Below are 27,474 nucleotides of genomic sequence, written 5' to 3' on the forward strand. Positions count from 1 at the left end.
CTAACTCTAATACAAAGTGTGACTGGCCTTCTCCTTTGCTGTCAGGAGGAAGTGACAATAAAAATCTGAGCTGACAAATATGACAGCTCAATGAAACACAAAGGTGGGGAGTTTAAGCCCATTAACCTTATTGGTACATGAAACAAATTTGGATAAGAGAAGGCAATTAGCAACTTGTTGTGAGTAGTCAGCTTTGGGAATCACTGTAGGTAGTCATATCCATAACTGGTTCACAGCCTAAAAAATCAAACAGATCTTCCTGTCCTACCTTATCCATCACAATTGCTATTTGTGTTTCCAGCAACTGAAGCAAGACCATGATTCAGCTCAAACATTGTGGTGTTTGTCACCAGACTATCGTTCAATGACACCAAATAACCTGATTTAAGAGTGCAAGTTTTTTCTCACACATTTAAATAAAGAAAAATCCCTACTGGAGAGCAGGAGGATGATGAAAACATGGGAGACTTGAATGATTGCTGACACATACAAGGAGGTGTTAGATATGGGAGGCTTGATTTTCATTTTATACTAATAAAGGACATTGTTTTATGTTTTAAACTGTATGGATCTTTTATATGAGCAGGGAGTTTCCTGACAGGTGGCAGAATAGTACGTGTAGTAGGGCGCTACCCAGAATCTGGGGAGAGTGTGGCATGTCCAATAATCACCAAACTGCACCTGTTTTATTTCCTGCTGCGAAGTGGCCTCACAGGTGAACAGATCAGCTCTCTGTGCAAGACTCCTTGACAGCACGTAAAGGTCATGTAGTGCTGAAGTCTGTGCAGCTCAGGCCAAGTTATGATTTTGAGATGCTTTATTCAGCTGTTTCAAGTGCTCATACTGGAGGTAAAAACCCAGCTTGCTGGTAGAGACACATTATAGCTAAGGAGAAAAAATAACATTGTGGGAGCAGTGCCAGAAGAGGAGATTGGTGCTCGTACAGGTCTGGCCTGAGAATGTCAAGTAGTTTCTCTCACCTCTCCCCCTATAATGCTGAAATGAGTGCTACCAGAATTAAAGGGATGCTATGAAGTTAAATCTGCACGGGTTCTAAAGCACTTTGAGGACTTCAGCTGGAAGGCACGACAGAAATGAAACACTTTTTTATTTTTCTCACTCACTCAAAGAAACATCTGAGAGGAAAGGCAACATTTTATAGAACTTATAAAAATATCAGAAACCTGACTCATTTCCCATTCAGGTCAAAAGGGCTGTTTTCTACTGGCTGCCATGTGAGTGAGATTTGGACTAAAAAGCCCATAACAATTCCTCATAAACCAGGAACAGCTTACAAAGAGATGGCTGCTCTCTGCCTTGGCTTTCACCCATCTTTCACCATGGAGACAAGAAAAGGGAGAGAAGATAATTAATCTGTCCAGAGATGAATGTTTGCCTTATTGTCCTCTGTTAACACTGAGAGCAAGAATGATTGGTAATTTTGTGGACTGGAATTTGTGGGCTCCTCAAGCAGGATCAGAAAGACAGCACTCCACGGGCCCATCTCTGTCTACACAGAAGCTCCTCAGCTCCAAAGAGATGAACACTTCAGATCACTTCTCTACAGTATCTTCAACTCCCATATTTCCACCCCGCAGTACTTAATTGTTTTAACTCACTTTAGCTGATTTCAGAAGTCTGGTGAACTAAAGGATATGTTTACATTTCAGCTGCAAGTTTATTTCCCAAACATTATTCTGCCAGCTCTGGAAACAGAAGCCCTGTTTTCTGGCAGCAGGCCAAACTCTCCATACTTGAACTCCATTCACAAAGTGCTAAAGGAGGTTCAGCCACTGCATATATTTGCTTTGAATAACTTTGCTGCTGTTTCAGCTGGGAAAAACTCTACATGATTTGTGTGTATATCAAACTAAAATACTCTGCATTGTCCTGAACAGATACCACTGCCCTGGCACACACATTGTTCTGCTGCATTATCCAGAGAGTTTTTCTGCCTGAAGAAATATTTGTAGCTGCTACTTCAGCAAATGCTAAAAACACCTCTAGTTGTTCTAATGGTATTAATTATTCCCTCTTCATCTCCCAACATGATGAAGAAGCATCCCAGCATGGAATATACATTGCCCCCGCAGAATGGGATCCTTGAGGATCCTCCAAACACCTCCTGGTACAGAGATGTCAGAACAGCTACCCTGGACCACACCAAAAGCCCCCCTAGCTCAGTTCCCTGCCCAGTCAGGGGGAGACACAGCACTCAGGAGCACCCATCAGGAAAGCACTCCCAGCTAATTTGCTAATAGCCAGCAGCTTAGAAAAACTAATTCTTACTTCAATGTGAGCTTACACAGACAGGAATACTTCCACTGCTAGTAGAAACACACTCTGAAACAAAACCAAAATATCTCATGAAAAATGTTTCAAGACTTCTGACCTACATTCTGCTTTTCCTGTACTCAGCTATAAATTAAGTCTGCCTGTGAATTTTGCTACTTTAATGATTCATGACTACAGAATGAGTCTTGAATGTAGAGGACAGAAAAGGATTAGTGATGAAAAGGGAAACACATATAACATTTTTCAGTGTCTTAAGTTTTAATCACCAGGAAACAAAAAAATAAATGAGCTATGGGCATTGTATAATTGCAATAAATTTTGAGAAATGAGTAGTGTCCAGAGAAACCCAATTAAGTTTAATAATTTTGTGCATCAGAGACTGGGAGGATGGAGGAGGGGCATAAATCTAAGAACTTACTGAAAATAAAGTTTTCAACTGCAGAAAACAATGTTTAAATTAATATGACACATGGCGATACTTCTGGCTGCCTTTCTAATTGATTCTTCTTGTTAAATCAAGAGGAACTCATGCACAATAAGCAGATTGCTGAGAGGCTCTCCCCTACACAGAGATAACAGTTAACTTGCACAGAGTGGCTTATTTATAAAAGAACAGCTCTTTTTTAATTTAGTGAGGTTTGCTCATGGGTTTTCTAGCTTAAGGCCCAGTGTAACAGCAAGAAAAGACCAAGGCATCCCAGTACTGTCCAAAACTCACAGCCACTGAAAATTTAACCACTATTTGGCTCATATGCATTACTTTTCCCTCTAAGTAAAATCTGGAGCAAATGCTCATGATGCAATAAAAAAATAAAGTCAAGTACTTGTCTCTGTTTGCAGATTAATTCTTATACACACCACAGTAAGTATCAATCTAACAAAAAGAATGGCTTATATTAAAGCATTATCCAAGCCAATGAATGCTTGAAATACTCATCGCCAAATTAAGCATTTTATTTCATTAAGTAGCACATCAGAGCCCTGATTTTCAAATCACTTCTGAACTGAAAACCCAACTAAGAGGCCAGAAGAGGATCCTGGATGTATAAAATAATATAGAGATTGATAAGGAACTTCTGACCTCCATTCCACAACGTCTGCCTTTAGTATTAAAATGAGCAAGTCCAACTGGCTCATTCTTTCAGCTGGTATCCTAACTCAGCAGAGGATGGTTTTTTATATATAAAAAAAAAAAAAGTAAATTTCTGTCTTTTGGAATTCCAATGATCATAAAAAAAAGCAGAGTGCAACAATTCAGAGGTGTCAAGAACACGTCTGAAATACCACTCAGAAACAAATCGCCCTGTTTAACTCCGTGAGATGTCCAACAATGATAAATTATATGTCAGCACTTATGATCAATTCATTCCTTGTGCAGCAAAGGGAAGCAAACTCAGATATCATGAGACCAGAACTGACAATCAGGAAATCCTGTCAAGTTTTATCATTCTCTCTGCCCCATTTACTGTCTCCAGTAACACAAATTGACACTGAATACAAAGTGGAAAATCACTTGCTGTAACATTATTTGGGAATGTAGCACTGATGTTTAATTTTACCCTGGACAAATTCAGAAGCTTGGCAGAGCTCAAGGATGTGGCACCTTCACAGAAGAGAACCGTGTTTGTTGGCACAGGAAACTACACAAAGAGATTTTGTAGGAGATTTTATCTGTAGTATCCAGCAGGTGTTCCATCTCATTTCAGCAACTCTGGCAGGAATTCTTCATGTAGGGGAATAAACTTCCAAAAAGAATGTATGTTATGAGGCTTATATCATTTCAGCTAATTAAAAATAAGAATTTTTTTAAAGGCTAAAGGGTTTTCTTCATGGTGAGAGGATTCAGAGGTGAGAAGAAAGAGGATGTCTGGTCAGTTTAGGACACTAACAATGGGAAGAAGAGAAAAGAGAAGACAATTTCCTTATGGTAAAATATGGATTGTGGTTTTTCTCAGCGAAAATTAGAGACATTACCTTAACTATTCTGTTTTTTACTTTTATGGCCTGTGTAAATTATTTGGCATAAAGGACAAACTTCATTTTTGCATACGAGTCCAGAAGCACAACAAAAGGGGAATTTCCTCATTGTTCAGCAAATTGTCTGCTTCCTATTGCTGTTCAGTGTTGGATTTTAATTGTGCAAGTTACAGTATCTTAACCATTTTTCACTTCACCTTTTATTTTACAGCTCCTGTTACGTGTTAAGGAAAATGTTCCTTTCACTGAAGTAGCAGCAGACCAGCAGCTCCTGAAGCTTCAAGATAAGAATTCTCACCTGACTACTCATAACAAATGAGACACGTCCTGCAGAATTCACCCTTTTTATTCCAGGAAGAGAGAACTTGTGCACTGGGAGACAGAAACAGGAATGAGAAATGCCAAGTGACCTTGGGAAAGTCACTTCACTTCTTTGTTTCTCCTTGCTGCTCTTTTCCTTTGGTCTGTCTCACCCAATTAAAGACATCTGAAGCAGGAGTGCTCTTTGCTTTGTCAGCATATCCAACCAAGAAGGTGCCCACCTCACTTGGCTACAATAGTAATAACTAACGTCCATGCCAACAATTTACAAGTGATGCCCTGCATTTCTAATGCTCTGGCTAAGAAGGGTTTCAGTTACTTATTAAAGCACATGTGTTAAGTTCTCCTTTACAATGGGAAGCTGCTCTTAACTCTTGTCAGCTTTAATAGAACTCTTAAAAGCTTAGATTTGCAGCCTGACAATTCCTCCTGGAAGGCTGTTGCAGAAGTCTCCTGCTCCACTGGGCTGAGACAATCTCTTCTAATCACAAACCCAAATGCACCTTTGGACAACTCTCACCCTTCACTCTTAGGCCAGCAAGGTCTTCTCCTCTGGTGTTCGTGCCTGTGCTCTATTTAGAAACAAATCACAGCTCTTCCAGGTCTCTATTTTACTAAGTGAAAAAGGCCAAACTCTCCTCTGAGTTACATGTAAAGCCTCCATAAGAACCTCTGCTTGGAGCTCTAATCCACCTCTCATGCAATCATTATAACCTAATTCTGTACTTAAACTCCTATTACACCAGGTTAAAAACCTTCCAGCTTGCTATGGATAGAGAGGCAGGGTGACCAATCCTGGATCTCCACTTCTCCCCAAAATAGAATAAAGGGAACTGTGTCCTTGCTCCTGAAATGCATTCCTCAGTGCTGTCCTTACCTGCCAGCGCTCAGCACCCATCCCAGGAAGGGAGCAGAGAGAACAAGCTCCCCTTTCAGGATATGCTCTCTCCTTCCAGCTTGGAATTGTCTCTATATATCTGCATAACTATGTTTAACTGGGTGTAGGGTACAGAAGTTTTTGGGATTAATGGCATAAAAAAAGCACAAGAAAGAAACTACAGCTTGGAAGTCAATACTGTAACATTTTATATATTTGTAGTAGGAAGGATGACTTTCAAATGTCCATTGGAAGGAAACGTATAATAAGATCTTTTCTTTCTCTGTGCTTTCTATTGACAGGATATCACTTTCAAACATCATAATTTTGCTGGGTGAAAATATATGCCCTCTTTAATACAGATAAGTCATTTGCCATGCATAAGTCTTGTTAATTTAGGATTAATGTTGCTGAAGTAATTAAAGTGACCTTATGCAAAACACAGGACTATTGCTTCGTACTGAAGTCCTTCTGGTTATCTGCAGGGCTAACTCCAGTCCAGTGGTATTAACAGTTGGGTTGGCTGTGGCTTCACAGCTTCAGAGGTCTCCAAAACCCACTTTAAAATAAAGGTCTTCCATTAAACCTTCCAAAGACAAATGAATGTCAGTCGGTTGTCTGAGCAGTTAACTGAGAAGTATAAACCCTTCAGTAAGGCTTAAGGAGTCAAAGATCACAGAGAGAAACTGAGGATGCAGAAATCGTGGTATGTTCTCTTCTGATTTCAAGAGCCACCAAAAAAATGTGAAAAAAAAAAACCAGAAATGAGTCAGTGGATAGAGGTGGCATTTAAATTGCTATCAGAGAAGTATTGTCACATGCATTAACTTTGAATTTGGTATGAACTCTCTAAACTAAAGCTCAAAATAACTCTCCACTATACTGCAGAACAGCACTTTTAGTATGACAGAATTGTTTAGCAAGCAACTGCTGCCAGATTAATAACTTATCAAGTACAAACTACGGATAAATTTGTACCATTTCTCTAGTTAGAAAAAAAAAATCTGCTGGGAAATTTACATAAAAAGAAAATTCATAGAAACCAAATGCCACTACATAGGCAAGGATATAAAATAGAAAAGGTTGCTTTGTTCCATAACACTTTGGGTTGGTGGTAATTTAAAATGCTTTTCATGCACACTGCCAAAGATCAAAGTATTAATGGCAACAATTACAGAGCACAACTTGAGAGCACCATAGCAATCAGTTGCTGGGGCTGGAAAGTTTATTGTAAAATAGCTTTTACACCAATAAAACCCTACTGAGTTTCATATTGCAAAATATTTTGACCTCCCAGGCTACTATCCATGGTTATTGTCTCTTCCCCTAGGAACAGGATGACTGTTTCAAAGAAATGTCCTCCTGAAGGTACAAACATCAGCTTTGTCCACTTTTGCAGCTGATACAAAATCCATTCAATAAAATAGTTCCTTTATTTGCATATGGTTTCCAAGGACTTTGCTCAGAAACAGCTCACAGTGACAGTGTCATCTTCTTTTCCCCTGTTCATTAAATCTGCGCTCACTCACTGCACACAGCACCTTTGTTCACCTTCCTGGTATCAACAAAGCTGAAGAGGGACAGACTGACCTCAAAAGGAGGCCACATTATTATAAATTTCAAAGCAGGGGTATTTCAAAGACTACTGCCTCGGGTCACTTCTGATACAAATTCCAGACGTTCACGTTGAATTTTGTAAGACACTGCTATTCAGGCAGAGCCAAGTTCAAAAGCAGCACCCAGTTATGTGACATGAAGGCTATTTCTGATATAGAAGGCATTATTAGAAGAAATGTACCCAGCAATGCACTGCAGAACAAGAACCACCATTGTGCAGCTTTGCAATTAAAAGGAAAAGGGGGTTTGATCTTTTCCAGCGTTGCCTGTATAGATCCAGGGAAACAGGTACATGAGTTATGGGATACTGAGTACCCAGTAGCTGGCTGGCTATTGAAATGGGGATAAACCAGGATAAATTCCAGCTGCACAGAGTCAGTGCTTCAAAGACTGACATTTGGGGAAAGCACATTTTGGAATATACACATTGCAGCACCTATCAAAGTAGTGCTGTTGAAGGGCAGACAGCCTCTCCACATATACACACACACCCTCCACATGATCCACAGGTCCTGCTCAAGGCACTGACCCAGCTGCTGCCCAGGGCCAGAGCAGAACAAACCCCCCTTGCTCCAGGGAGCTGTTTCTGGTCAGTATGTGAAGTTCTCTGGGCAGGTTTCATGGCCATCCCTTGCCCTGCACCACAATCCACCCCGATCCTTACACTCTAACAATCATTCCTACTCCCCTTCAAACTCTTTTTAACACAGACATAACAAAACTGCTAAAACATAAAGACACAGCCTTCTTTCTCACTTACAAATTCCCCTGCAGTATCTTGCTAAAATTGCTGCCCACAGAGAACAACACTCTTGCTTTTCTTTTTTTGTTTTTCCCCTCCACCATCCAGCTTTAACACACAAGCTGTGTAACAATGCCTGGGGCATCATCCCTGACTCCAGGAGTCTCCAGGCAATCTGCAGCCTCCGTGGTTGTGTTACAGGTGAGAGATGAGCAATAATGAAGGAACATTACAGCATAGAACCTACGGGGATTTTGCAGGGAGATCAAGTAAATAACTTTTATCATGAGCTTTAGAAGGTAAAAACCTCTCCCTACTAAGCTTCATCTCATCAGATTTCAGGCTTGAATAAAATGTTCACAGTGAAACCAAAGCCTCCCCAAAGCTCATCTGGGTTTGCAGTTTTGCTACTAAGTCATAGCTCAGCTGAGACTCATTGAAAGCCCAAATGTATTTGAAAACACTTGGACCCACTTCCAAAGGAGCCTGAGCTGATGGATGAGTTTGTGCCTAAATTTTGGTGAAACTCAGCTAAGTATGGTCTGAAATGTTCAGAGGCAGCAGTGAAATCATTTGATATGTGCAAGTGCACTGTAATAAATATTCAGCTGTAAGGCCTTAAAGATGGATGTTGCTGGTAACATGAGGGAGAATTACTTGCAATGAATATTTCTTCATATTTTCCTGTTAAGTATTTTTTTATCTTTTTTGCAGTGTCACATAAGAAATCAACAGATCAGGATTCTATTATATTAGGCACTGCAAATGCATCAATGTGAGTCCCTGTCTCACATAACCTTTAATTTAAATTGCATAAGAACATGATATCTTTTAGAATAAGTGATGCTGAACAAGCAGGCCTTTCTCTAATTCTCCATTAAGTCAGAAAGTGTTATGGCATACCTGTTCAGCATAGGTCAGGGTCCTATAAATGAGAATATTTGGGGTGTTTTAACTTGCACTGGAAAGCTTACAGTGTAAGCAGATATTTCAGTAGGTTTTTCTCTTTTCTCCTTACAAAGCTGTGTTAAACATTCCTCTCACTTGCCCAATGCAAAAGGAGTTTTTAAAAATGTATATACATTTGGCAAATGAAGTGGGGAGGGCTGGGAGTTTTTATCCCCCTTTTGCTTCTCTGCCTTATGAGTTTTAAGGAGTCTGTAGTCAAATTTCATATAACATTGTCTAGTGAATACTGGCTCATCTTTCATGAGATGAACACGCTGACAACAACATAACTTCCCTTGACAGAAATAGGTGTGCAACAAATCCCTAGAAATCATACTGCAAATATATCCCTAAGAATCCTTCAGATTTCCTAAAGCAGAGTGGAAACTAGAGATATGCTTAAAATCCCAAAATAATGTGTATTGTCAGCAAACAGGCTGAACTGCTGCTTCATGGGTAATGCAGGTAAAATGCCCTTAAAATGACTGTTCAAACAGCAAAAAAAAAAATGTAGCAATTTTTATGACTTATGTCACATCACATCAAAACAAGCCAGATGATGCATTCTGTGGGGTTGTTTCACATATGACCCTAAAAAAATCACACGTCAAATGATGGCCAAGATGATTTCTCAGGAAGCAGTATGCTCCAGGTAAGGCCAAGAATTGAAGTGAAGAGTCATCTTCCCCAAAGTAAGAAATATGTGACAGGATGAGATACCTTTTACATGCCTCAGTCAAGGATGGCACTATTTTGATAAATGGTAAAAAAATGATACAAAATAACAGGAGTGATCAAAAGAGTCATCAAAACAGAAAATACCTGTCCTTTTTCCTCAGTTGGACTCAGCAAGCTCAAACTAAAGAAAATTTTGTCTAGATATTACTAAACCCTTGTAGATGGCAGTAGTAGATCTGGAACAGCCTGTGGTTATACCCTTTACACCAGAGGTGAACTCTGCAATAGGGGTAGGACAAAGTTTGTAGGAAGTTGGTCCATTTTCATTAGACAAATATAGTTTGCAAAAACCAGAAGTTTCAGGATCCAAGCCTTCCTCAGTGATTCAGACCCCCACCTGACTTTTGCTCCCTTTTAGCCCCTCAAGAATCAGGCCCTTCAAAAGTAGTCTTCAGACTGAGTCAATAAAGTCTAGAGGCATAAAAAGTCCTTAAATTTAAAGCACTGAACAAGAAATTGTGGCCTTTTTTTCAGGCTATAGCCTAACACCAAACACCTGGGCTGTTTTAACTACCAAAGCCATGCAAATTAAATTACTGTTCTAAAAATTATCATCTCTCTCCATTTCAGTACACAAGGGCAATATCCTCATCTAGTTCTGTGAACCAGCAGCTAATTAACTTCATGCAAATGGAGACAAGCTCTTTTAGTTGGACAAAACTGTGTTTTCATAGAAAAGAACACAAGCATAAATCTGACATCTGAGAAAAGCAAATTCAACTTAATAAAGCACTGAAGGAACAAGGGCTGAAGTTAAAATAAGTGCTCCTCACTCAGTCATTGCAATACACTCTGTCATCATTCAATCTACCATGATGATGTTGCCAAGATGAAGCACCATCTTACCAGCAATTTCCTCTGTTATAGGGTCAAACCACTTAGAACTTCTTAGTGTTTCCCGTTCTTAAGGCACCACATCTTAAGAGCAGATTTTTAACACAGATAATAGACCTGCAGAGGCACTGAGCCTGAAATTCCTCCTTCACATCCTTTCCACGGGTCAGCAGCTGAGGAAGAGAGGTTGACAGGGGCAGGAGAAAGGCAGACCCTGCATTATATATATCCTTTCACTAGACATGAAGGGGCACATTCACATTTGGGGCTGTGACAGGACATTCATCATCCTGCTCCTTCTCCCAGAGAGAAAGGAGAGCCAATAATTGCCAGTAAAAGGAGTATCTTAGAGCTCAAGGAGCGACTACTCAAGGTGCAGGGGACATGTTTCCTCTTATTCAAGGTATGATCTGACTCACAGCATTCAGTCTGGTACTATTTACCTGCTCAAGCCTGCAGGAAACCATGTGCCCCACACCCCCAGTGCCTCCAACATTCATGTTGCAACAGCATCAGCTGGGGGACAGTGGTAAATGCAGTGCTGGTTATCAACTCAGAGTGAGCAAAACCAAATGAATCACATCTGATACACACCCAGAGCCCTGTGATGGCAATGACATGTGTACTGGACAGACAGATGTGTTTGTTTCCCCAAAGGACACAGTAACCCAAGACAGTTATTGAAAACACAGAAGAGCCAATTTCCTTTTTATTACTTTCTGTACTGAGGCCTTTTCCATTGTTCCACCAGGTCCGTTTCATCTGAATGCACATGGAAACAGAAAATACTTACCTGCTTCTCAATGCCAAGGTGAATTTAATCAGAAAACTAATTGCTTTCATTTTTTCTGCTATAAACTCTCCAATTTGCTGTAGAGATTACCTGGGTGAAAATTTTCTGCCAGAAATGAAGTCCAAAAGGAAATGGTCTGTGTTGTTTTTTGGAAGAAAATTACCTTTAGAGAAATCCTATTTCTTTACTACAGTGTCGAGGACAGAGGGGGTTGAAGAAAGAGATGTATAGCTTTAGAGATTGATCATTATGATGAATGAGAGAAAAGCTGAAGGCTATAAAAGATCTCCATAGTCTATCACTATTTCTTACCCAATAGTTACACCAGTAGTTGCCATCTTCACTGTTTTTATGTAGATTCTTTCACTGCCAAACTTGGCCCCAAAAGAACTGATGTATAATATCTGTCTCTATATGCACAAGTCTTAAACTGCTGGCAGCTGCAAGAAACATGAATTACCGCCAAAATACAACATTAAAAGTTTTCCAAACACATTAGCAGCCTATAGAATAGTCCTCATTCAACAAATGAGCAAGAATTACTAAAAAACAAAAATTTGAAGTGAAATACTGAGTTCTCTCACTTTTCTTATTCTCTCCTCCATCCCACCGAGGGAAGGGAGCAACTGGCTAGCAGCTGGGGTTAAACCACATCACAGCCTTGGAAAAATACACTCCTGTGTCATGGTTTCTCATGATTTCATTTTATGTCATATCCATCTTTATGGAATGGTGCTGGTTTCAGTCATTAAATGCAGACTTGGAACATTGTGTTGTGCTTCCTTAAATAGAAGCTGAGCATACACAGCTCACAGAGATAATTCTAGAGCTACCACTTTGGGAAAGGCTTTGAGATGACATTTGAATAAAAGCATAGAAGTTTGTAAAGCTGTATTCAAACATATGATTTTCACAGTTTATAATTTCCTTGCAGTATTTTTACCTAAAACATTTTGTTACGTACCACGTGGAAGATGGTGATCATTAAACTGGGTGTTAAGGAAACACACAGAGCTCCTAAAGCCCATCAATACCTGTCTCTGAAAGAGTGAGGAGTCCCAGATCTCACATCAGCAGTTCCACTGGACACAGCACAACAAGACCACGTTCCACAGTGCATCCAGCATGCCAGTGATTCAGGAGGGACACTCACACCACTTAGTCTGATGCTTCATAAAACAACCCACACCAGATTTCACCCTGAGAAGGCCCTGTTAAACCCCCAGATTCGCATCCACTTTCTCAAATGAGAATTCCCACCATCTCTTAGAGCAGCATGCTCCAATGGTTAATCACTTTGGCTGCTAAATAAAACCTGCATCTTGTTTGTAATAAATCTGGACTTAATAACAGCTCAAGAAAAGAGAAATGGGAGACAGCACCAAGATACCTGTGAGGAAAGCAAACAAGAAAAAGGCAGTCTGGCTGCCCCAGCAGAATCTGTTTTCCTTATTTTAAAACCAGAGAATTGGAGGTAATTCAGCTGCTGAAGTATCTAATTGCAGCAGCAAGATGAGGATGGTTTTCTAACATCCCCTGTTCCAGATCTAAGTGGTCATGCTGTTCAGGGAGGAATTAAAACCTGAATTGAGCAGGGTCCAGGAAGTCAAGTGCAGGAACAAGTAGAACCGAAAGCTAATTTAATGCAAGCTCCAACCTAATGAAGAGACACATAATTGGAGGTAATGAAGAGCCTAGCAATGGAAAGAACAGAAGGTTACAGAGGAACATAAAGGGACTGCTTATGTACTTTGTTGAATGTGGGTTCCACGGTGTTCAAAAACACTGAGAGCATCAAGGTAAATCACAACCCTGGTGCCAAAAGAGTTCCTGGATCTGTAAATCACACACTGACTGTCACACAGAGATCAACAGCTCCAGCTGACTTGCAGAAAAAGCAACAATAAAAACAGCAACAGCAATTGTTAACAGACTGAAGGAGGACCACTTTTGTTATCAGTAATCCCTACTGACCACCTGCCTACACGTTATCAGCTGACAATGTTCCCTCCCTCCACAGAAGAAGAGTATCCTGCAGGGAGAAGAGAAAAGCAAACAGTGAGAACGAATAAATAAACAAACAGAAAGGAAAGCCTATAAAACACAGGAAAAAAATGCACCAACAGACGAGGAAGAGAAGACATGAACAGGGAAACAACTAATGCAGAAGCATTCTGTAGCACAGAGAAAGCCAAATCTGCCAAAAAGAAAGAAGAAAATGGTGCAAAAGCAAGAAAAACAAGAGTTAAAAAGGATACTAAAGTAAAAGCACTGCTAAAGCCAAAGTGGAACTCTTGAATGAACAGTTTCTACCCACAGCCTTGCACAGAGGGTGTAGGATCTTTGCTGACCAAGCTGTGAGCAGCAAAGGCTGTCAGGACCCTTGAAATAGTTTCACAAGGATAAAACCTCCTATAGGCCTTAAAGAAGTGGAATTACACATTCAGTCTGTTGACAGGAGAAATGGAGTTCTCTAACAGTGAGAAAGGCTTAGAGGAAGAACCATGGAACCACCTGGACACTCAAAGAAGAGCTGGTTTTTTTACCAAAATAGAGGCCTCATTGCCATCTCATCTGAATATATTACTGGGAATGACAGGCTAAGAGCTCACATATGAAGATATATTTTACTGACAAAGGGCTTATAGGTATACCCTAATTTTGAGCATCTCTCAGAAAGCCGCTCTCAGAAATGGTCTCATTATGCTACTGACAAACACAATAGGAGAGTTACTACCCAGAGCCTAAAACTTAAGTAGGTGCAAAAGACAGCAGGGCTTCAGAGAACAGATGGAGGGAAAAGGACAGGAATAGGAGCATAATTTAGTGTTGGAGTCCCTGTGAAGCTAACAGGAAAGCTATTCATTTATTTCAATGGACTTCGGATCAGGCCCCTCACTTCTGAAGAGCTTTGAAGTTGAAAAATGTTAGATGAGCACTCAAAATTCATATCAACAGAAAAATGTGGCTAAAGAGACGTCTGTGAGCGCCTTTTCAACTTGCTTGAAAAGGTCAGAAGATTGAGAAGAATGTTGGCACATAGGAGATGATTTAATGGGATTTGAGGAGAACACTTCAGACACAAAGAGTGGATAACACATGAAAAAAAGTTGAGCATTTCTTACAAGAGTTTGTGCACTATAGACTTATGAGGGCTATCTAAGAAATTAGATAGAAAAAAAGCAGATGAAGCTAAATCAGAGTGTTTTCCTAACTTATGATTGCCCTGACTGTTTGCTACATTGTCATAAATCAGGGTAAAATATTTTATGTAATTTCTTTGGCAATTTTTTCCTGTGTGGGGTGGAAGTTACTGCCTGAGGTTTACAGACATTAATAGCTGGAGGGCCTTTGTACACAGAACAACTATTCATCAAATACATCCTTCTTCAAGATTTTGTTGTTCCTCTGAGCAGTGCTGAACTTTCAAGAAATCCAGGACGTTTGCAAGAACTGGTGACATGGGCACGATTCAGCTAAATCACAAATCCTGCTGTGAGCAGACTGAGAGTTGAGAAAACCAGGTAGATCTTCTGACATTTTAACAGATTCCAAGAGAGCTGTGTGGAGTTCACTGTGTCTCTCCATTCCACAAAGCTCAAACAACTCAGCAAAGCAAACCACCAAGGATAGAAGGGTAAGCAGGCAGGAAGGTTTCCACACTGAAGTACAACTCTACAGGCAAATCCAAGCCTTGCTGCCTGTCAAACCTCGCTCCACGGGTGAGCTGCTGCAAAAACATGATGTTTACCTCTACACAAATCTCTGCTGAGTGTTCCCATATGGCACATACTGAGTGAGAAGTGACAAAGGCGATGGGTAACTGGCACAGCACCTTCTGCAAGGGTGTCTCTGCAGTCTAGAGCTAATTGCATATCCTGCAGATATCCTTCATGGGGTTAGAACTTGTTTTTTTCCCCCCCTTTTTAATAAAAAGAAAGCCATTAGGACCACAGTCACATTAGGTTTTTATTTCAACTAATTTATCTAAGTTAAATTAGCTGGTATGCAGTTGAATAGGAGACAATGCTGACACCATAAAATGTGCAAAATAGCTACAGAATATGGGATGATAATGGTAGAAAGCAGTTACTGCAGGTCTAGAATTTACAGTCACTAAAACAGAGTGAAACAGCAACTACTTAACCAAAATTTGTCAGCAAATCATGGATTGGGTAAATTCCTATTGTTTTATTTACCATGTCTGAGTGGAATTTACTGTGGTGGCACTATACATTTATAATCAACATGTCATATTTATTATACATAAAGCCTTGCAAAAGCAGAATGGTTGCTCTCTTTAGGCTAAAAAAGAAAAGAAAAGAAGAAAACCAGCCTCTTCCTAGAGGTGAGATGTGGTTTGCTGAGAGCCTGACATTACAGAATGGATATTTTTGATACATGGGGGATTTTTTAATACACGTATTTTAATACACACTGACATAGAATCCAGAAGGAAAAAGAGTTTGAGAACTCTCAGGAAAAAAACTACCAAAAAAAAAAAAAACCACAAACAAAACAAAAACCAAACACCAAACCAAACCCATGAACGCCATTCTCTCTCATGAGACCACAGCAATGGACTCCCACTGTTTACTTCCAGACAGAGTTTGGATGAGTCTCAGTGGACTTAGTGTTTACAGGGAAAATGGCAAAGTTCAGAAGGTTCCTCATTCCCCACACACCTATAATTATCCTGTTTTCTGCAGTTTGGTCAGAAGAGGGATGGATTGTAGTTCTTTCCAGCAGCTCTATTTTCATCCCAGCGTCACTTTTTGACAGTAAAATATGTCAGAATTGGAAACCATCAAATGACATCTAATTTGCCCTAAACAATGAAGAGAACTTGTTCACCTTTCCCACTTACTTCTGCACATCTTGTCCTTACAAAGGGTCAAGAGCAGAGAGTTGTGCTCACATACATTAGCTGAAAATCCAGCCCAAAAAATATACCTTGTTACCTCCCTTTTCACCTGAACTCTGAGCCAAACCTAAGCTGTCATCCATCCACATTCAAAAAAGAAACCAGTGCAGGAGATAAGACCCTTTTTTTTCATGCAATCCTTCTTTGCTTTTTGTTTTTCTTGTTCTTTTTCTCTTTTAAATAAGGAGGGAATAACACCCTATTTTCTTGCAAGAAGAAGGTCTACCATCTTATATCTCAAAGACATGTTTCCAATGGTAGTAATGCTTTTTTGATCATCTCCTCAGCTTTTCTTGTCCTCCTTCCTTCTCTTAAAAATATGCTCCTCATCCCAAGCACTCCAATCTCTCAGTGTGCTCTACCAATCCAAGGAAATGCTTGAATCCAACAGATTAACTACTATGCTGTGTTTTACCATTTTATGTTTTTGGAGGCAGCCTCTATTCTTCCATCCCTCGCTAAATAAAAATGTTTTTAACTGCTCCCTCATTTAGCTTGAATGAAATTTCAGTTGTTATGCCCACTGTTTGAAAGAGGCTCACAGCAATATTCACATTTATTAGCTGGAACCAATAACAAAATAAACACTTGTCATTTTGCATTGCAGATCTGATCCTATTTTCTTTCTTCCTCAAAGCTATTAAAAAATAAATAAATCAGATGTTAGAAAGAAAAATTCAGTAATGGCTCATGAATAGCGATGTTTTTATTCTATGAGTAGTTTGAGGGTTTTTGTTTGCTTGGGTTTTTCCCCTCACACCTTTTCTTATTGTCATTGAAATGGTTGACTGCTTTTGTTATTGTATTAATTTATTTTTTATTCATTTCTCTGATGTCTATCAGAATGCATCTGGGATGCTGCCAAACCAACAAAGAAAATTGGTTAAGAAAGAAAAAAAAGAAAAGGAGAAAAGAAGAAAAAAAAATAGAAGAAGAAAAATGGGTAAAAAGTAAGATCCCTAGAAAAGGCCACTATATATTGGAACTCACAAGATTCTCTTCTCTGCCACAGGCGCCTTCATTGACTATGGGCAAGTCACATCAACCTACCCATTTTGGCATTCCATGGATATCACTCATTCTTTTAAACACACAATCTCTCTTCCACAAGAAATAAACCAAAATTCTTGGGGAAGGAAGAGTAGAAGTTACCCATACCCAGGATTCAGTAGGAAATACCAAATCTCTCTCTTGTGAGTCTGCTCCACAGATCACTACATCAAACTGGAAAAGTTTAGCGTTTATATCCTGACTTTGCTAACTAATTTTCCCTTTCTATAGTAACTGTTCTTCTGGAAAGCAGAACCAGGATTGGATTGGGAACACATCTTCCTGAAACTCAAAACTGGGAGTGGAACTCAAAGCAAAGTAAAAAAAATCAACTAATGTAAAAGAGGATTTTTAAAAATATTCATTGGTCTCACACCTTCCAGCCACAATAGTATTACTTTAATTGACAGATTTTCCTTTCTTTCTTATTTTTTTTCTTTTCCTTTCTATTTCTTTTCATCTATGAAGCTGGCAGAAGTGGGAATACTTCTCCTGAATGACTGCCCAAATGCCTCCCAGAAGTATTTAGAGCAAGAAATACGATAAATTAATTTGTTTTGTTGGGCGTGAGAGAAATATTCCTAGTTTCATATATTATATTTGTTCTCCATGGAAAAGAGGCTGCTCCAGGAAAAGGTAAACAAAATATTTGTTTTCTTAGGAACTAAAGCCACATCCAGCCCTACTAATCTGTTGGAAGTACATATTGTGCCCCAGTTGTTACTTTATGGCTCTTGAGGAAGCAAGCAGCATACTAGGGAATTAAACAGTAGTCAAAATAAAATCGAAACATTCTTCCTGAGTGTATTTATGTAACATGTAATCATACAAATGTGAAGATGAGGAAAGCCCAGGGATAAGAATAGGCCCAACAGCGTGGGATAATTCATAGCCAGTGGCCTGAGGGTTGTGTGGGACATAGAAAAAGAGTTCAATAAAAAAAAAAATGTGATTTACAAACCTCATCTTTCCAATGCTGACATTCCCTTTTGAGCATGAAAAGCTGTGCATGTACAGTCCCCACACACTGAAACAGCCTCTGCTTGCACGTATTGGAGTATTAGCACCTGTGCATGAACCAGCACACGTTCCTTAAAACAGGATTAGACCTCACATCATCACAATTTACAGGTCCCAGCACATTCCTTGGGCACAAAACAGACTCACATCACACAGTGTGGGGAGCAGCTGCTTTGTTCTGGCAAAGAAAGACAAAAATACGTGTTCCTTTCCATGTACACCCATCTACACTCTTGCACAGAGCTTGAAGAGAGGTCTGGGTAACAGTTCACCAGCAGATGTGCAAAATTATAACTCCTTTAAGAATAAGCATTTTCAGTCCACTCTCAAAAATGCCAATGGAAGTGTTAACACCACCTTGTCTATAGCCAAGTGTCACTGTCTGGGGTTTTTCTAAGGGACCTATTACACTGGTACCTAAGTACCAGCAATGAAAACACCATTCTCAAATAATTTGAACAATTTTAAAGCCAATTTTCTTGTCACTTCTATACAGAATGAACATTGTTCCACAGAGCCCACAGAAAAAGAAGTTTTTTAAAACATATGAAATTTATACTGCACAAAAGGACTGCTGCCTCCTGCGCACAAAAGGAGGCCAGTTCACAAAGCAATGGCCAGCAAGCAAGTCTGGAAGGAGAAAAAAAAACTAAAAATAAAATTAAATTTTTAAAAACCTCAATTCATATAGGCTGCATTGCTGCAGAAGTCGAGGGATTTATCCCAAGCAATAGATACTTTTCTCTGCTGTCCTTGCCTGACTGACAGGAGTAAACTCCCAGAAAGAAAGTGATGCTAAGAGCACTTATTCCATTCTAACTCCTCAGCTCACTGCACGTCTGCAGAAGGCACTGAGTGTCACCAAAAAGCCCGACCAAACCTGTAACATATTCACTGCTGCTCCCTGAGGAAAACAACACAGGTCTTCAAGCAACACTGTGCTCTCACCATGAGGCTACAGTACATAAATTGCTGCATTTATGAGATTACCACTCCAACCTGTGGTCATTCCAAATTTCAGCCCCGGACTGCCTTGCAAAGGATGGACCACTGGCCATCCATGAAGTGAAAGGGGCAAGAGGCCCTCACAGGGAAAAACAGACTCGTGAAACCCTATCAGAGCCAGGCTGAGCTGGCTCTCACATCAAAATTGCCAGTTCTGCCACTTTCAAGCTTTGTTTTGGGTCTCCAGTAAAAACTGTACAATTCAGTTAGTAGGTACTCTTCACTTTGGTCCCACCAGGGCATCTCAAGGACTTCTCAACGATCCCTCCAACTGCGACTCTCTCAAACCTGTCACGGTTTTTAACTTAAAGGAATGTATTTTGAACTGATTGTGTCTGGAAACATCTGACACAGATTAAGCCATAACACAGCCTGCCAGCTGGCTGGAAAAGATCAAACTGGGCTGCTGCCTCAGTCACTGCTCCCACGGGAGAAATCATCTTAGAAACCGTTACCTGGAGCTCCGGTCACAAAAAAGGATGAGTGAAATCACTCAACACGCTTCACATCTCCTGCACTCTGGCAAGAGGCAGCTGAGTCACACACTGGGAAGATGATCAGTCACCACTCAGAGCTGGGCAGGGCCCCACAGAAGTCAGTGAGACACCACAGAGGCCCTCAAGCCCTGCCTTTCCAAGGAAACAGGCTCTGGGATGAAGGCAGCCATCCTACTGTGCACAATGACACCACAGAGGCTTCCAAGGAGCCGTGGTCTGACGTTAGCAGGCTCTGGAATCATCAGCTCATCCATTATTATGGCCATTAGGCTGAGGACACCTGGCTGAGAGGCAGCAGGAGAAAGGAGGCAAACACAAAAGTAGGGAGAAAACTGCCTGGAGATTATCATTAGTACATGGAGGAACCAATACTGTGAGGTGTTTTGTCAGGGGGCTGAGGTACAGAACAGCTGCTTAGCTAATAGCATTATACAGGATCACGCCAGAAAAGAGCATTAGCAATATTATAGTGAAGGGAAGAAAAGAATTATGGGCTGCATGTTTTTTCCCAAAGACTAATATAATGAAAAGGGTTCTGCTGAAGTCACTAAGGCACCCTTCAAATCGCATACATTATAAATCAGCAAAGCCCTGAGGCATCATGTTTATATAGACATTTAAATTTAAAACAAAAATACTCAATCTTCATTTCTGAGTAGAGATTCAATTACTTTGAGCTTTAGAATCTGAATAATATGAAGCATAAAACTAAGTTTTGTCCCCAAGGTATCTCTCACTTGTGGACCATTTAAATCACCTAGTTGCATGAAGCAGACAAAACAAATTAAACCAAAAAGGCAAGAAAATTAGACTTTTATCAGTGAAATTCAGTACAAATTGTGAAATAGAAAAACACACAAAAAGCACTTGGGCTATGAAGGGTCATGAAGCCCTATCAGCTGTACTTCTTCCTTTGCCCTAATTCTATAAAGCTCTCCACAGAAAGGCAGGAAATATTTTATTACTGCAACTATTTGACAAGCTGGTCTTAATACCCTCTCACTGTCTTGGTGAATCAGTGCCAGACTAGAGCATAATGAAATTCCAACCGTAATGCAATCGAGGTTATTACAATGACAGCCAGAAAGTTCATTGAGACTGTTCTGTAAGTCAGTTCTTTTTCTATTTTTCTCCCTTTTCTCTTCTTTTTTTTTTTCTCCTTCTTTTCCTTTTTTTTAACCAAATCAAAGATTGGCCACTAAAGCTTTGATTCTAGAGCTGAGAAGAGGAACACGTGGTGCTCCTTCGTACCTCGGATTAGCTCAGCTGAGTTCAGCAGAGTCCAGCACAGGAAAGTGCACCACCAGCAAGTTAAAGGAAAGAAGCCAAAGAATCTGAACTTCCCTAAAAGTCTAGGTTTGCAAATCTGAGGGATCCTCCAGTCCCTGTCATATGCCGCTGTATCAGCATTGTATACAAATCCAATTGCTTCCTCATCCAGCCTTTTTACAGCCAATATTAAACTACTGAAGTGCCATCTAAGGCAGTTCTGCTACTCCTGGGTGAGTAACAATTGTAGGGATTATTTGAGGGAGAGCAGAACTGTAGAACTTTCTCAAGAATAACACTGAAGCAGGTAAAATCCAACTCCTAGGCTCCTAAACTTCAACCAGTCTTCCACAAAATTAGAATAAAGTCAGATCATCAAGGCTGCAGCCAAAGTTATGGGTTTGAAAGGGTTCTCAGATCAATACCTGTCTGTTCTGCAAACACATGCAGATTCACTTACCTGAGTACAACAGCACCCAATGTCATTGTGCATTATTCATCTCTGCCAACTACATTAGATCCCCCCTAGATTGTTGAAGATTTGTCTTCCTTGGCCAGACAATTCCCTTTCATCCTGCAACTACTTCTTAAAGCTTTTCTACTTCCACATTATCAAAATAACTTCCTCACTGGAACTCAGAGAAATAAAAATCCTCAAAGTAACTGCCTTTGCATCAAACCACTCAAGACTGTTAAAATAATCACAAAAGCCCAAAGTTTCCAACAGCATAGACAGGCAACAAATAGAGACTGTGGGGTTGAACAATGCAGTTTTTCTCACAGCTACCCTAGTTTTGCAAGCCTGGGGCAAACCTGTGCACGACATTCCCTGTGCATGTCAGTGCTGTAACATTCCAACAGACCCATGTGCTCTTTCCATGGACATTACAAAACCCACATCTGGCTTGGCATATGCTGAAGTCAGGAGCCTACCAGAGAATGCTGGACTGGGCCAAACATGCACAAACAGATGTATTAGCCTCTGGGTAAAATGAGGTCCTGGGAATTTAGGGTAGGGCAGGATGGACTTGCAGGCATTGCCCAGGATTGCAGGTCTGGTCACCCCTGGATCTGCCAAGGCATGTTATACTGGAACAAACTACAGCATGTCCCTGTGACAGGGCCAGTACCCACTGGACTCAGATAAATCCAAACCATTCTTTTTCCTGGGACCTGAAGCAGGAAATCAGCACAAGGCTTTGCCCTCAAACAGAAATCGAGGGGTTTCCAGCCACCTTTCTGCACTACACGGGTACAACACAAGGATTGGAAAGGAACTTTCTCAGCAGTCTCTGTGCAGTGCTCTCAGGCTATAAAGGATTCTGCTAACAGTCCTCTGAGGCTCCCTGAATGTCACTTCATACTGCTTCAGAGGTGCAAAGCAGCCTTATCTGGACCAAAAGCATGGCCTTCAGGTCTCCAGAGATAAAAGGCCAGAGCACTAAACCACTCTGTCTTGCCAGCCACAATAAAGAGCCATTTAATTTAACCAAACTCATTTAAAATACAGATTGATAAAGAACAGGACCAGATTATTTAATAACAAAAATGAAACTATTCCTCTGGGTTGGATGACACTCCAACACTCTTGCAAGAGAGAGAAATGGTAAAATGCTTAATAGAATTTACAGCATTTCATTCAGATAAAAGAGGATGCTCAATTTATGGGTGATGTTTAGCTCAGAGCAGCAGTAAAAGTCAGGTCAATAAGTGATTCTTTTTCCTGACTTGGAAAAAATATTCTGACTAAACAAAGAATCACCATAAACCACAAAGAGGCAGAGAAAGGAGTCGCCTGATAGAAAGGCCCCCACTGCAAAAATAGCAAAAGGTGGCTTTCTTTTAGATAGCTGGAAAATGTCAAAGCAAAGCAAATCATTTGTGTAGTGTCTGTAAATAAAATATTATCTTGGAAAATACAAACACCAAGTTGGAAATAAATCACAAAGTCATTCCCTGGCAAAAATAGAATTGGCCTTTTTAATTAAAAACACTTAACAAGGTCATCCGTGAGCCTGCAAGTCTAATTTGATTAAGTGGAATGCTCCAAAGTTAAGAAAATCCTAGAGGAAGAAAATAGTAGCAAGAAAAGTAGAGGAGCTTTAGGGCAGTGTTGAGAGCTTGTTGAAGAGTAGCCATGGGGATCTGTCTAATGGAGGAGAACGGAGATGTAGAGCATTTAATGCAGAACTCAGCACTGAGCATACTCACCTTTTCTGCTTCTCAAACACATCCTAACAAGGCACTGAAAAAGCCTGAGTAAACTGTAGTTAATACTTCAGTTAATATGGAAGAAAAACTTCTGCAAACTTAAATGGCAGCAAAGTGAGTCCCAATCCTTTAGAGTCCATGGAATGGTTTGCTTTTATCCTGTTAGCAGCAGAATTACATTTAGGTCCCACACTGTATGAGGGACTGAACACACACAGAATAAGAAATAGTCCTCTGGCCTGGAGAGGTCTAATGGTCCAAACTAGAGCCAGAGGGGAAAAGCTGTGTGGAAGATAGGATTTGCCCTATTTTACAACTGAAAACCATAGCACAGATCAAATGAGTTGTCCAAGGTCACGTGTACTCTGTGGTTTATTCAGAAATGAAATCCCAGTCTCCCCAGTTTCATGTCAGTGCTTTAACCTTAGACCATCATTTCACTGTTAAAAAATACAAAGGAATCAAGCCCTGCTCTATCCCAGCAGTGAGCTAAAGCATCCTGTTCATGTGACAGGCAAACTGAGAGAAAGGAGAATTAAAGGTAATGAAGTCTCTCAGAGGCTCATTTGTTTTGAAAGGCAGGTCACTGATTTAGGTGCTTAACTCAGGACCCCACTCAGAAACTCTTAATCCCAGAACTCACTCTCAGCTCACTCTGAATATTGCAGAGTTTTGCACTGCTGCTGTACACTCCCACTGCATTTTTTTTAATTACACCATCATTTTCTGCAGACATTCCTCAGGTTCTTAGGGTGGAATTACTTGAAAGTTATTTAGTAAATACCCAGTGCCAAGCAGTAATCTATTCCATTTGAGGTGGAAGCAGAATAGCCAAATAAGACCATGTCTCCAGGCCTCTCTGACTAAAGAGAAGGAGAACAAGGACATGGAGAAAAAACACAAAGGGAAACGTTCTGGTTCAACTGTACCAAGCATAAACTTATTTACAAAACAGGTTGTTTGCAAAGATTTCATGCCTAGTGCTGGCAGGCAGCTGCCATGTATTAGAGTCAGGCTGCAAGTGCAGCTATAATGAGGATGGGGAATGGTCCAAACAAGCATTTAGCTGGGAAGTTACTGCTTTCCCTTCTGCATGGAACACACACAGAATTGTCCTGAAACACTCGTGTGTAGAGGCACAAGTCCAAACTCGTGTTCTTCCTCCCTCAAGTCATAACCACATCCTTTGAATTACTGTATTTATCATAAACATTCTTCCAGAACAAAAAAAAAAAAAAAAAGTCAAGTTTTTTTGGGCTTGGATTTTTTTACGCACCACAAAGTGAACAATGAGAATAACAAGACAGAACAGAGTGAGGTGGATAGAACATTGCCTGGTAGCAATCACAGAATGAGAGAAGCCTCCTTGGCTCTCCGGGAACTACTCTGATGTTTGTTTGCATCAACTTTGTAATTTCATGCACATGCCCCAAGACCTGCAGTTCTCAAGAAATTGCCACTGATAATTGCTGATTTATGATCATAGACTTGGATGAGCAGGTTCAGTGGGCAAAGAATATTTACTGTATGTTTCCTGCTTGGGCTATTTTTATTTTTAAGAATAAAAAATAAAAGGAGGATATAATTGGCTTACAATCAGCCACCATGAATATCATTCTCTATCTGTTTTGCCTCATGCTGTTTTCTAGTGGACTTTGCAGCATCCTGAGTAGTCCCTCAATGTCATTAGGGTAAACTGTGGTAGAAATCAGATACATACAATGCTACTCTTCAACCTGAGCTGCAGTTTGGCAGGTGAAATATGGAGGTTCCTAAAGAAAAAATGCAGCAGAACTGGGGCACTAAATACTAAATGCCATCTGAGGTAAAGACAATGTAAAGTCTGCCAGTTAGATATAAGGTGAGATATAAGGTGCTTAATGAAAAGTCAGAATTCACATGGGTTTGTCTTAGGATGATGATATGTGGGGTTTTATTTCAGTGATGCCATTAAATACAATCCCCAGAGCAGCACATCAGAACACAATAAGCAATCTGTTCAAGGACACCACAGGTACCACCCCTCTCTGTCCCATGTCAGAGGTCAAAAAAGAGTATTAACTTTGGTTTAATTAGGATTCCAGACATGACACAGTGAAGCTGTGGCTTGCAGGTGTGTTTTCTGAAGAGAAACAGCAGAAAAGCTTTAAATATAATGACTCCGTTTACTCTTCATCCTCTTCCATTCACAAAATTAATCTGACAAAAATGGGAAGATGCCCCACGTGGCCTAAACCTGAACCTGAAGCAAGCAGGATGTTCCTACCCTATAGAGCCTCCACCCCTGAAAACTTTCCAACTCACTGATTACCCTGTAGCTCTGGGACAAGAAGGGGACAAACAACAATGGGCAGCTTGGCCAGAGAAAAATTACCAGTGATAGAAGACGACAGGTGATCACTCTAAAGGCCCGAGCTGTCCTGGCCACCACTGCTATCCCATTGTTCAAAACCACAGGGAGGTTTTTTAAGGAGCAAAGGAAGCTGTAACACCAAGTCCTTGAAAGGTCAAGATGAGCCAGTGGAAGGTATTTGGTGAAATAAGCAGAAGGAAAGGGAAATAAAAATATCTAGGTGGGGGAAAGTGAGAGCCACTTCCACTTGAGCTTCCACTTTTCCGTTTAACACCACTAGGATTTAGAGATATAAAAATCACTGATTTCCTAAAACATGTCCACAGGTTGTGTCCCATGGTGAACAAACTGGGTCCAAAAGGGTCAGAGCTGAGCTGGGTAAGAGACAGGTCCCAAAAGGGGAAGAGAAAGAACCACTTCTACACACTTGACACCTAAATAACCTCAGGGTCAAGCATCCATCTCATCCAGATTCAAGGACACAGGTTTAGAATGAAGCTTCCTACAGTCTTCATATTCTATTTATAAAGAAAGGAGCTTGTGAAGTTAGCTTTGTCTGGGATATAGGTTAAGAGCTGAATATAAAATCAAAACTGTTCATTTTTTTACTTCCCTTTTTTGGTGCAAGACTATCAGAGCATTTCACTTCAATGTGAAAAATGTGTTTCATTTTGATATATTTCAGTATAGATCCAGAAATTATTATTTAAGCCTAAAAGTTAAAGATCACAACTGAAATAAAAATTCAAAATTAGTTTGAATCAGCATTTCAATTAAAACTGTTTTATTTTAATAACCATTTTGATATTGTCCGAATAAGAAGGGGTAGAAGTGATTTGACTTTTTTTTTTCCATTTTCAAACTGCAGGGAATATTGATCTTTCAGCTTTTCATTTCAGATTGGAATAACAGAAGTTGAATAAAACAGGAGTTATTACTCCTGAATAGACTTTTCCTTGAGTAAGGAACATGCACACAGTTGTGTTGTTTTGCTTTTCCAAAGACCATTTCTGACATCAGGTGCACAGAATTACAGAGCCACCCTCAGGACTTCACCCTGACACAGAGGGAGGCCCTGAGCTAATTCAATTAGCACAGCCTTGTGAAAAAGTACTCACTGAATATTGCAAGACAAATACGGGCAGCAGAACTTTGTAAACAGTTCTTACCCATCCTCAGACGTGGAGCAGACTGGAAATATCCATAATGTAAGAGCAGACACTGAGAATAAAGTTCATTTTTATACACATGTGCCATTCTTGCCTTTAAGATCTCCACTGTGAATACAGAACTCAAAGCTATGTAGCTGGTTAGTGTTTTTCTGGGAAATTTACTCACTTTACTGTCACCATTTCCAGAAAAGACCTGAATTCTACCTCAGTAAATTGCCACTGTTTATGAAGACATACACTGCATCAATCCCACAAAAAAGTGATTTCATTAAAGAGCACACTGAAAGACAAATCCAAATGATGAGGCATTTTCTATGAGCTATAACCCATTGAAAACATGTATCGGGTTTTTTCCCTGAAGATTATTTATTTAATTTAGTAATTTGATGGCTGGATTTTCACTGCCATCCATTATGTACTATATTCCTTTGTGATAAGCTTGCAATAGGTTATTTACAGCCAGAAAAGAACTCTGAGCCCTGAAATTTCAGAAAGCTGTCTTGATCCTTTAATCCAGCTGACTTCTCAATGTTGTAACGTTCTCTTCAGCAGATGGACTCTGACAAAACTCCCTATGGATTTTATTTATTCCTTTCTGCAGGGGAAAAGGTCACCTGAGTAAAACTCTCCACTTAGTCCTCATAACATACAGAGAAGAAAAGGAGACTCTGTGATACCAGGGAATGCAGTGGCCAAATCCCAGAGTAGGAGATTTCCTTATAAAGCACATGACCCATCACTATTCTTACCCTGCCACTGTCACACGCAACAAAGAATACCTTAGTTATTGAGTAGTGCTAACTACTTTACAAATCCACATGTAAACTAAAG

The sequence above is a fragment of the Lepidothrix coronata genome, unplaced genomic scaffold (assembly GCF_001604755.1).
Source record: "Lepidothrix coronata isolate B3197 unplaced genomic scaffold, Lepidothrix_coronata-1.0 Scaffold41, whole genome shotgun sequence".
In the NCBI taxonomy this organism is placed as follows: domain Eukaryota; kingdom Metazoa; phylum Chordata; class Aves; order Passeriformes; family Pipridae; genus Lepidothrix; species Lepidothrix coronata.